The 10,270-nt window shown below is 45.5% G+C and overlaps 1 non-coding gene across 1 annotated transcript; it reads right to left on the minus strand.

Moving 5' to 3' along the window:
- Nucleotides 1-4,008: 4,008 nt before the first annotated feature.
- Nucleotides 4,009-4,115, minus strand: LOC111816848. Its single transcript, XR_002821174.1, has one exon. It is a non-coding gene; the product is annotated as a U6 spliceosomal RNA (small nuclear RNA).
- Nucleotides 4,116-10,270: the final 6,155 nt, after the last annotated feature.

Consider the following 10,270-nt stretch of genomic DNA (forward strand, 5'->3'; position numbering starts at 1 on the left):
AAAAAAAAGAACCTGTGAGGCCAGAGTGGAAGCAGGTCCTTTTCCCAGCAAAGACAACCAGGCATACAGAGGTTAGCAACACACTGTCCCAAAGCCCAAAGCAGGGGCCCGGGGAGATGGTTCAGTAGAATAAGCGCCTCCCTGGCAAGCGCAAGGGCCTGAGTTCACTCCCCGGTTCTGCAAAAAATAAAATAATAAATAAAATAATAAATAAAAGCCCACCCTTTAAGAGACAAATAGGGGAGGCCTTACTTTCAGTAACGGTGCGCAAGGGTGAACTGCCTGGTTCTCCTGTTAGAAAGCCAAAGCCCAAAGCAGCAGCAAAGCCACAAAACAAATTTTGGCTCCTCTTAACACATGCTCTCAACTACTGTGTTATTAAGCAAAGCAGAATTAGAATGATAGGGTTAAAAAGTGATGCTTACTATGGGGTTTTCCAGCTCAGCAAGTTGAGAAACTGAGGTAGCAGGTAGCGAAGGCAGCCTGCCCGTGTAATTGCAGACAGCTTCCACCTACCATGGTAGCAGCATGGTCCCTGCTGAGTTCTAACTGTGAAGGGCTGCTGAGTCTGAGAAGAGAGACCAGGATGGCGCTGGACCCTCAGAGAAAGAGCTCTTAGGTAGCCACCAGCAACGCTATCCTGGGATGACTTCCGGCCCTGCTGGGCCCCTTTGTCCTCTGGTTATGTTGGCCCTTAAGCCCATGTTGACTTGGCAGAAGCCTTCATTTCTAGTCTGGCTTCCTTTCTTCCTTTCCCTTCTGTCCCTATGGAGAGCCCAGAGAGGCTCTGATTTTCTCTCTGGCACTGTCTGACTGGCAGAGTGCTCAGGACTGCCCCAGCCTTGTGCATACACTGTCCCTCTGGGCTAGCTGGCCACTGGGGCTATTAATAAGTTACCCTGGGCCTCACAGGAGTCAAGGGTAACCAGTAGGGGTAAGGTGTGGGCAATCCTGGGGCTCTGGGGTCAGGCAAGACATCAAGGTTATGTGTAAATCCAGAGCTAGGAAAGGCCAAAGGGTCCTACCTTCACCTCTCACGTCTCCCCACCCTACTGCTCTGTCCCTGGCATGTCCTCAAGTTCAGAAACAGTCATCAAAGCCCACACCAACCTGGTCAACTGGGATGGTCTCAGTCTGATCCTCCTCACGTCGCTGCTGACAAAACCACTCTTCAAGGGGGTTCAGAGAAGACATTCTGGACCATCCTTCCCAAAGAGTGGGTCTCTGTGCAGTCAGTCAGTCAGTACGAATGGGGTGAGGGTGGAACCCCTCAGCACCCGCTGCTGTCTGAGCAGCCCCTCGCACTCAGAGCAGCAACATTTGGCTCCTCTTTCTTCCCACAAGTGTTTTCACTGAAAAACCCTCTGGTGCTTAAATCAAGCTCCAGGCTGATTTGTATGCTGTAATGGTGATACCCCCCGTCTGGCTATAACCAGATTCAAACGCCAAATGCTGAACTTGTTTGAGAAAGAGCAGTTTTGTGAGCAACAGTAGAAGGGAAAATGTTAATAAAGGGCAGTTTGCTGAGCAGAGGTTAAATACTTTTATACTTCCCAGCTAACCTAGAAACTTCCCTGAATTCTCATTAAAAAAAAAAAAAAAAGTTCTCCGTAATCTGATGTTTTACCTCATTAAAGGCTGCAATTTGAGAAGCAAGAAAAGGACTGAGTTGAAAATTGGCACCTGGTTCGGGTCACTGAGCTATGATTCTGTGTTTGGCTTGCCTGGTTTCCCTCTTGTGGAGGGCTCTGCTGAGGGACAGGAAACTGGGCAGGGGCTGAGATTTCCTTTGTCTTCTATAAGTCTTTTCCTCCCTTTGCCCCAGTCCCCAGTACCTCTCTTGGCTGCATCCTCTGCCAGTGCCCCTGAGGAGTACACCGCCATGTTGGTTTTAAGTCCTGGCTGAAAGATGAGAAACCGGAAGCAGCCTTCTCCGGTCCATACCTCACTTTCTCTGGGCTCTCCTGATTCCCGCTGTCATTGCCTTCTGTACTTCAGTTTTAATTTCCTTAGTAGCAGTACTGATGTTTCTAAAAAGAGAATATAGAGTTTTTTAAAAAATTAGTAATGCGCCAAAAGCTACCAAGTGGTGTGCTCTATCTGGGTGAACTGTGTGATTTGTAAATTATATCAATACAGTGACTTTTCAAAGAAGAAAATGAGCCTAGCTGGCTTGTTCCCACTGTAATCCTAGCACTCTAGAGGGCTGGGGCAGCTAAACTGCAAGTTTGAGCCCAGTGTGGGCAATTTTGTGAGACCCTGTCTTGAATTATAAAATCAGAAAATGAGATGTAGTTCAGTGAAAAGCCTCTGGGTTCAACCCTCAGTGTCATAAAATAATAATAATAATAATAATAATAATAATAATAATAATAATAGCATAGGAACTACAATCTGTTTAGGGGGGATTGAAGCTATATATTCATTCACCAGTGTTCCTAAAACTAAGGAATCTCTGCCCACATTTAAAATGCTTTGAGTTGGTGGAGATGGGCCACAATGATCCTTTTTCCTCTCTTCCTAAGGCCAGAATGGCAGATGAGCCTGAAGTCATGGCAAAAATTTGGGAGTCTTGATATAGTAGTTATATGAGTGGGAATATTGCCACCAACCTCGTCCCCTAAATACCACAGCGTTTGGACGCCCAGAGGTTCCATTCAAGTAACAATGGCTTCCTTTCCTCAGAACAAGCTGGTTAAAAGGTGTGTGACTCATGTCTGTCGGGGACAATTTGCTTTTATCTGACTTTCCTCATTGATCTCACTTCCTCCTCAGCCCATTTCTCAGAGGCGGCTCTATGATTTGGCAACTCTGGCTCAGCAGTTGACAGGAAAGTTAAGTGTGGCCTCTTGTGTGGCTCGGAGGCCATTCCTGGCGTTCCCCTAAACCGCCCTCCGCACACCACCAGCCCCAACCCATGCACTCAGAGCTCTGCATAGGAAATTCGCTGCTTTATGGCTTCGCATAAAAGTGCCATTCCAAATAAACACAAAAGCCTTCAACTGCTCTTGAGTCGTGGGTCTTAAATATCAGTCACGCTTCACTGCAGGCATAGGGTACCTGCTCCTTGCAAGGTATCGTCATCTAAAGAGTAAGGGCCTTAGGGGTATCTTAATGGGGTGATAATGAGGAAAACGGGTCCTGGTTCTGGGGGGCCTGCTCTTCACTCTGATGTTCAAGATGGGTTTAATCTTATGTCAGACTTCTCACTGTGCAGTACGAAGAAGGAGGAGAGGGGAGAGCAAGCAAAGACGTTATGGAGACGGTGTGCTGCACGCAGTCGAGAGCCCTCTTAATCTGCCTTTCACTGCTCTTGAAGCCTGCCCACGATATCGGGAGGTTCCCCTTTTCTGCACAGGTCACCCAAGCCCCAGAGCAATAACTCCAGGGAGCTTCCTTCTCTACTACCCAGACTGCCTTCCCGCCCTCCAGGCCTGCGCCGTCTTCCTCCTCCGTCCCACAGGGCTGTTATTGCTCCGCTTTGTTTTCTAAGATGCCCTTTGTTACTCTTGAAGACGTGCCATTATTTCAAAACTTTTTATATGAACCACTGTGGAGCAATAGGGCGCGGGAGCTTGCGACCTCGCCACACAGATGGTCTCTGTTCTCCCTTCTGCTTGCTTTCTTTTCAGACACTTGGAATAACCAGATAGTCAAGAAAGTTCTTTGAAATGGGAAACGGCAATCTCTGTCCTTTGCTGAGGGGTTTAACCTCTGTGGAGGAAAGGCGTTGGATAAAATCAAGGTGGCATTGTTACTCCTATTGTCATATAGCCACAAGATTGTCATATAGCAATAGTAGTAGCCGTCATTTATTACTCTTTCTTAACTCTCAGGTGCCCTCCTCTAAGGATATCGAAGAGCTTACAAATTACGTAAGGGAATAATTGCTCACTTTACTAACAGAATCCCAGCCTTCTTTTTCTTGTTGTTGGAACCGGGGTTTGAACTCAGGCCCTTGCGCTTGCCAGGGAAGCACTTATTCCACTGAGCCATCTCCCCGGCCCCAAGAATATGGAACGCTTCACGACTTTGCGTGTCATCCTTGCGCAGGGGCCATGCTAATCTTCTCTGTATCGTTCCAGTTTTAGTATATGTGCTGCCGAAGTGAGCACAGAATCCCAGCCTTCTTAAAACTCTAGGAATGCCACAATTTTCAATCAGGTCCTCCGTTGTTTCCTTGATGCTGGTGTCAGTTAATTCGGTCTGATCAATCATCCATCCGTCCACCTGTTCATTCATTCACCTACCTGAGTCTTCATCTGCGAATATTTATCAGGCATTCGTGTGAGCCAGGAAACTCCCTAGCGAGTGACTGAGCGGGGACTCGAGAGCGCCACGTACGAGGAAGCAGCCTTGTGCAGGACCTGGACAAAGAAGTAGGCCCATGACTAAGGACGGGGCGGGGTCAAGCGCAGCGTGGACTGGGTAGCACGCGGCGCGGGGGTGGGTGGTGGGAGGTGGGGTGGCGGCAGTTAAGGGACTCAGAAAAATCTGCTTATGGAGATGCTTCTGGACACGCAAAGGACAAGAGAGAGGAAGAGAGGGAGGGACAGGGCTTTTCTCAGAAAGAAAAACATCCACAGGTGTTTCTGCTCCTGAACCCAGCAAAATAATTCACTCTGCTGAGCCTTGAGCCTCAGGAGATGCATTTGCCAGTAGAAAAAGCACAGATTCGGACCTAGTGGCGTCAGATATCTTGCTTCAACTTTTCTAGGCCTCTGTGGCCTCACTCTGATGTTCCAAATGAGTCTAACCTCACATCAGACTTACTCGAAGGACACTGGAGGTCTGCACAAAGGGAGATCTCACTACAGTGAGAGGCATAAACTTATTATCAGCAGTTAAGGGCAAGGGTGAGGGGAGGGTGCGGACACCCAGGAAACATTAAAAAAAAAATGTAATGACAAATAAAAATGTAGGTTCCAGCCAGAAAGTGTCTGAGTTATTAGGTCCAGAATGGGTCTCTAGCATCTGGATTTTCCTAGAAGCTCCATGGGTGCTTCTGATATTAGCCAAGCTTGCACTTGCCACTCTCCGCTGCAAAAACAGGGACCTATTTTCACACATATAGCTGCCGCTTTAGTACATTAAAACCACAACTGAGGACATAGTAACCATGATTTAAAGTAACTATTAAACAGAATTGGAACAGCACACCCGTAATCAGTAACCATCCGCCCTGGGTAACTGAGAAGGGAGGTCCAAATCAGTGAGAGTGGAACCGTAGAATTTCTCAGGCTTTCGGAGAAGATGCCTATAAAAACGTCTGGCTTTGGTCAGAGTGGAATTTAGAGGTCATATTTCACCTGACTGACCACCATAACCCTTTAGTAATTGATCTGGTAAATTAGTAATTCATATCGTGCAGCAGCTTAAATTTTAGAAATTTCATGATTGCTGGCTGAAAGTAGACATCTGGCCATAGAATTTCCAGAATAGCTAGTAATTCAGACAGGCACTGACTTGTGAAAAGTCTTGGTATTTCTGAAATACCCAGTCTGAAATTTCAGTTGTTCAAGGTAGAATTCCTCTCTCTCTCTCTCTCTCTCTCTCTCTCTCTCTCTCTCTCTCTCTCTCCTTCCCCCCCTGTGGTGCAGGGAATAGAACCCAGGGTTTTCTGCAAGCTAGGCAATTGCTCTGCCTTGGAGCCGCCCCCTGGAATTCCTGAGCATGCTGGTACCTGATTCTTCTGTATGGGGTGTTTAGACTGTTGCTCATTTATTTTCTCATGGTAAGACAGTCCATAGAGTAGGGTCCAAGACTGAAGAGATCACTACTTAGAAATTGCTGTAAAAACATAAGGAATATGCAAGCTTTGATATTTCTGAGATGATTTTGTCACCCAGGAGGGAGATAAACTAAAAGAAGATGAAACATTCTTAATTTGGCCTCAATCATTCCAGAGAAGAGAGTCCTACTGCTCAACTCTTCACACACAACCCCTGCCCAAGAATCACCCGGGGAAGCTAACAAAGCGCTTGTTCCCAGACTCATTCCAGCCTTCCTAATGGTGGATTTCTGCACTGAGAACCAGAACACCTCCCTGGGTGATTTTTTATTTTTATTTTTGTTTTGTTTTGTTTTATTAGTACCTATGTGTAACATGTCCTAACTGCATTTATCCTGCATGCCAGGTGATCCTTGTAGACCGTCCACTCTATGAGATGTGGTACAAACGTTGTCTTGGTGCACTCTTGCTTTGGTACAGTGGGAATCTGCTCTACATCTAGATTTAAGAAAAAAGCAGAACATGTCAGGAACATGCAATTGGAGTCACTGACTTCTGCCCCTGTTCCTTTGCTAAATCTCATGCACAAGTCCTTTGTAATTTGTGGACTTCAGTTTTCTTTTCCCTAAATGGCAATAGTGTCTCACTTAAAGAGGAGTGATCATTCCTGTCTACCTTACCTTAAAGAGGACATGAGAAAGTGGATGGGAAAATACTTTGAGAACTAAAAATACACTTTTCTATCATTACAGTAATTTTAGATATAAAGGACTTAAAATTCAAGACTTCCTACTAATATGTTTCCTGAATAAACTCTGACTAAATCTCTTAATTTGTCCTTCTTCTCATTCAACAGGAGGATGCTACCATATACCACAAGCCACCTAGCCCTACACGTAAGCAAGATGACTCAGATGTCATGAAGGAGCAGACAGGGCTCCTTGGAGTCCTCCACAGGTCAATCAAGAGTTGCATAATTCACCCCCCACACACACACACACACACACCGGGCAGTTTCCAAGGGGTGAGGAATGCAGCTCAATGTATTTCCCCAAGTGCACTGGGTTATTTCACATCCACAAAGCTGGTTAAACCAGAGCTTCTCGAGCCAAAGCAATATCCACTGTCTCTGACTATTGCTGCTGAGATTGTTCTCCCTCTTTCAGGCAAGGAAAAAGAAAACTATCTGGTGATAGAACAAACCAGTTGATGTCTTTTGTGACAAATCTTTCTTAATATTCTAATCTCTTAGGCCCCAGACATGAGTCCTCAATAGAGGAGGAAGGACTTTGTCCTGAACTTAGATGATCTATAAGAACCCTTTATTTTCCACCCTAAATAACCCCTCTGAGGCTAGAGTCTAAGAAAGGAGACTGTCTCCTTCCTAAGACACATTCCTTGACACTGTCAGTGGAGAGACTGAGTCGCGCATTAAGTAGCCCTGTGTGCAGCTGTTCATATTTGGTCCCTGACATCCCTTCAGATCCATTTTTCTGGCATAATCCTATGGATGCCTGTCCAACCATTTGTTTGAATAGATCTGTTGTCCAGGTCTGGGGCAACAGCCATTGGGGACAGACACCTTAAAAGCCCTTCCCTAGTCTCAGAAAATAAGGGAAGGCTGGCGGAGGTGGAAGAGAAATTTAGAGGAAAGGTGGAGAATACAATGACTATGGACTGAGAGGAGATGTGGCCTCCCTTCTGCTCGCCCACTCATCCCTTCATGCCTTTCATTCATTTGTTCAGCAACATTTATCACACACTTGTGTAAGCCAGGCAGCATTAGGTAGTTGAGCAGGAGGGCTCTCTCCTCTTCAGCTGAAAGTTGCTCCGTGCACCTCCATAATGTAGGCTTGCAGCTGTAGCATTTAAAAGCTTTCTTCATGCTTTGTTTGGGAGAAGAAAAGATGATAGGACAAACTGGGCTAAAGCAACACAGAGGAAAACACAGTTCCACTGGCTCCTCCTACAGTGAGCTCCCACTCCTTTCAGGGCAGGCAAGGCAGCCAGAGCCCTCAACCATCAGTCTGGAAAGGAAACTCCGTTGTCATTTGATCCAGCTCCCAGGTGTACATTCTACCAAGAGCAAGGTGCTTCCAGGGTGTGAACCTTCCCAGCCCCAAAGTATAGCATACAAGACCTTCCTAGTTCTGAGAGGACACCCTGCATGACATTGAACAAGATGCTGGTGATGATGACAGTGATAAATAGTGCCCACGCCTTGAACCTGTGCCGTGTGGCAGGCCCTCTGCTGTGGTTTACGTGTGTTATTGAATTGCACCCTCACAGCACTATGAAGTAGCGCCATGATGTCCATGTTACTGATAAGGAAACTAAGGGTCAAAAAGTTCAGAAAGTTATTCATAATTATGCAACCAGCAGGTGGTAGGCGTGGCCAGTATCTTCTTATCTTCTTTCCCAGTCTTTTGGTCTGATTAGATGTGCTGGATCCCAGACATCCTTTCCTTCTAGTTACTGCCTCCTGCTCAGGGAGAGTGGACACAAAGGAACCTGTGGATTCTTCTGGCCAGAGTCGGAAGAGTAGAGTCTTCCTAGTCTTTAGCTCTGAAGCGCCCAGGTGAACAAAGTAGTGAGTGACACTGAGGCAAGAACAGGCACAAGCAAAAGAGGAGGCACAGAGGAAACAACAGAGAACCGAGGAGAGGGCAGAAGCGGTCCCAAGGACCAGGGTAATGCCTCAGATTCCTCAGGGGTGACCATGTCATGTTCTCTCAGTGAGAAAATTAGCTCCGTGGGAGGACTTCAGAGTTCAGTCTGGAGAGCAGGCTGGAATGGGGGTGAGTAGTGCCTCCCTATGTTCAACTGAAACAAAGCAAAACCCGAAAAATGACAAGTGGCAAGTTTTTAGGATGCTGAGCATGGCACAACTGTGGAATGAATGCTTGTCTTCCTTTCAGAGATCACAACGTCAAGCTGTATTTTTACACACGATTGTCTTTATTAAAAATCTAACGTAAGACTTGAACATTTAATCACTTACGAAGTGTTTGCATTCTCCATAGCTATCTAGGTACCTGGACCTGAATAGACACTGGGTGAGGTTTGAATGAAGGACACAACACTTCCATGAGCCGTGGATTAAATTTAGGAGATAATAGAGTAGCGATGGCCAGTCACCAGTCCAGCAGTGGAGAAAAGCTAAGTGGGTGATCATAGCTGGGAAATCCAATGGTGTAGAAAGAAGTGTCATGAAGGAACCATAAATCTAGAGAATAAGTCTACATCGGGAGCTTGAGGTCAGACTGCAGGCTAACCACAGTGCCTGATGGAAGAGAACCTGGGCACCACACAGTCATGGGAAAAAGCCAGGATTTGGAGTCAGATAAACTGGGTGGCTTTTGGTTACTTCCACCCCAATGTACCCTGGATTTGCCTTGGGTGAGTTAGAAGTCTGGGCTTGGATCCTGCTTCTGTGTTTTCTCATTTTCTATTTTCTTTTGTTTTGTGCATTGGCGTTATAAATTGCTTATGGTAGGTAGCTTTATTACTAGTATCAAGACCTCTTTAGGAAATTTAGACCTTTTTAGGACTACTTTTCAGAGATGTTTCCCAGGCCCAGCTGGCTTTTGGCTTTTGAGTCTGTCCCAAAAGCCTGCCTCTTTAATTTGTTAGAGATGAGAGGTTGCTGCCTGTGGGGCCTAGCCTCCACTGTTTTGGTGCTTGTCTGTTGTTGCTTATGACTCCAGACAATCTTCGTACTAGTACAAAAGGAAAAACAACTGATCATAACAACTATGTTAGCTAAGCTGAAGTAGTGTAATCAGTAACAACAATAGCGTCAAGCACAGTCTAGAAAAATGAGAAACAGACTGTTAAGTTGCCACCTTTAGGGACTTGTGGGTTAGCTCAGTTGTTTAAGCACCTGCTGGGGCAAACCTCATCAGGCACAGGGGGCCGTGGTTCGATCCCCAGCTCCTCATGCCTTACCAGACCTGCCCTTAAGGCAGTCTGAGCCAGCAGAAAAAAAAAAAAAGAAGTTGCCACCTTTAACCATAGGTATGACATTTGTAGTTGTATAACAAAACATAAAGTAAGTCAGAAGATTACATATATAGTACATATCTCAATAGAGCAATTTTATCCTCAGGGGAGAAAATTTAAAAGGGATAAGAAAAAAAGTTAGAGAAATAAGAGGTAGAAATTCAAAGCAAGGCTGAAGGAAGATTATACAAGCTTCAGGAAATTAGAGAAGAAAACAGGAGCAAAAAGAAAAAAATAAGATCAAAACAAAATGCAAAATGTTGAGCTGTAGGGGACTCAGGTCAACAATTTCTAACATTGCCAGTCAAGCCGAAGACCCAATGCTATTATGGGCTACTGGACTCTTTTAGAATGTTTTGCTGAGTTTACACACCTATAATATTCAAAGAACGGTGTTCCTTATTATGCCTAAGATGTTTGAAATGCAGTGAGATAGTGAGGCTAAGATTGATAGCCCAAATCGTTTGATAATAACAATAAGCTTTTCTTCTGGATGGTTAACAATCTAAGTTTGCAGACCAAAATTAGAGAAAAAGG

This window comes from Octodon degus, unplaced genomic scaffold (genome assembly GCF_000260255.1).
Source record: "Octodon degus isolate 3935 unplaced genomic scaffold, OctDeg1.0 scaffold00042, whole genome shotgun sequence".
Classification (NCBI taxonomy): domain Eukaryota; kingdom Metazoa; phylum Chordata; class Mammalia; order Rodentia; family Octodontidae; genus Octodon; species Octodon degus.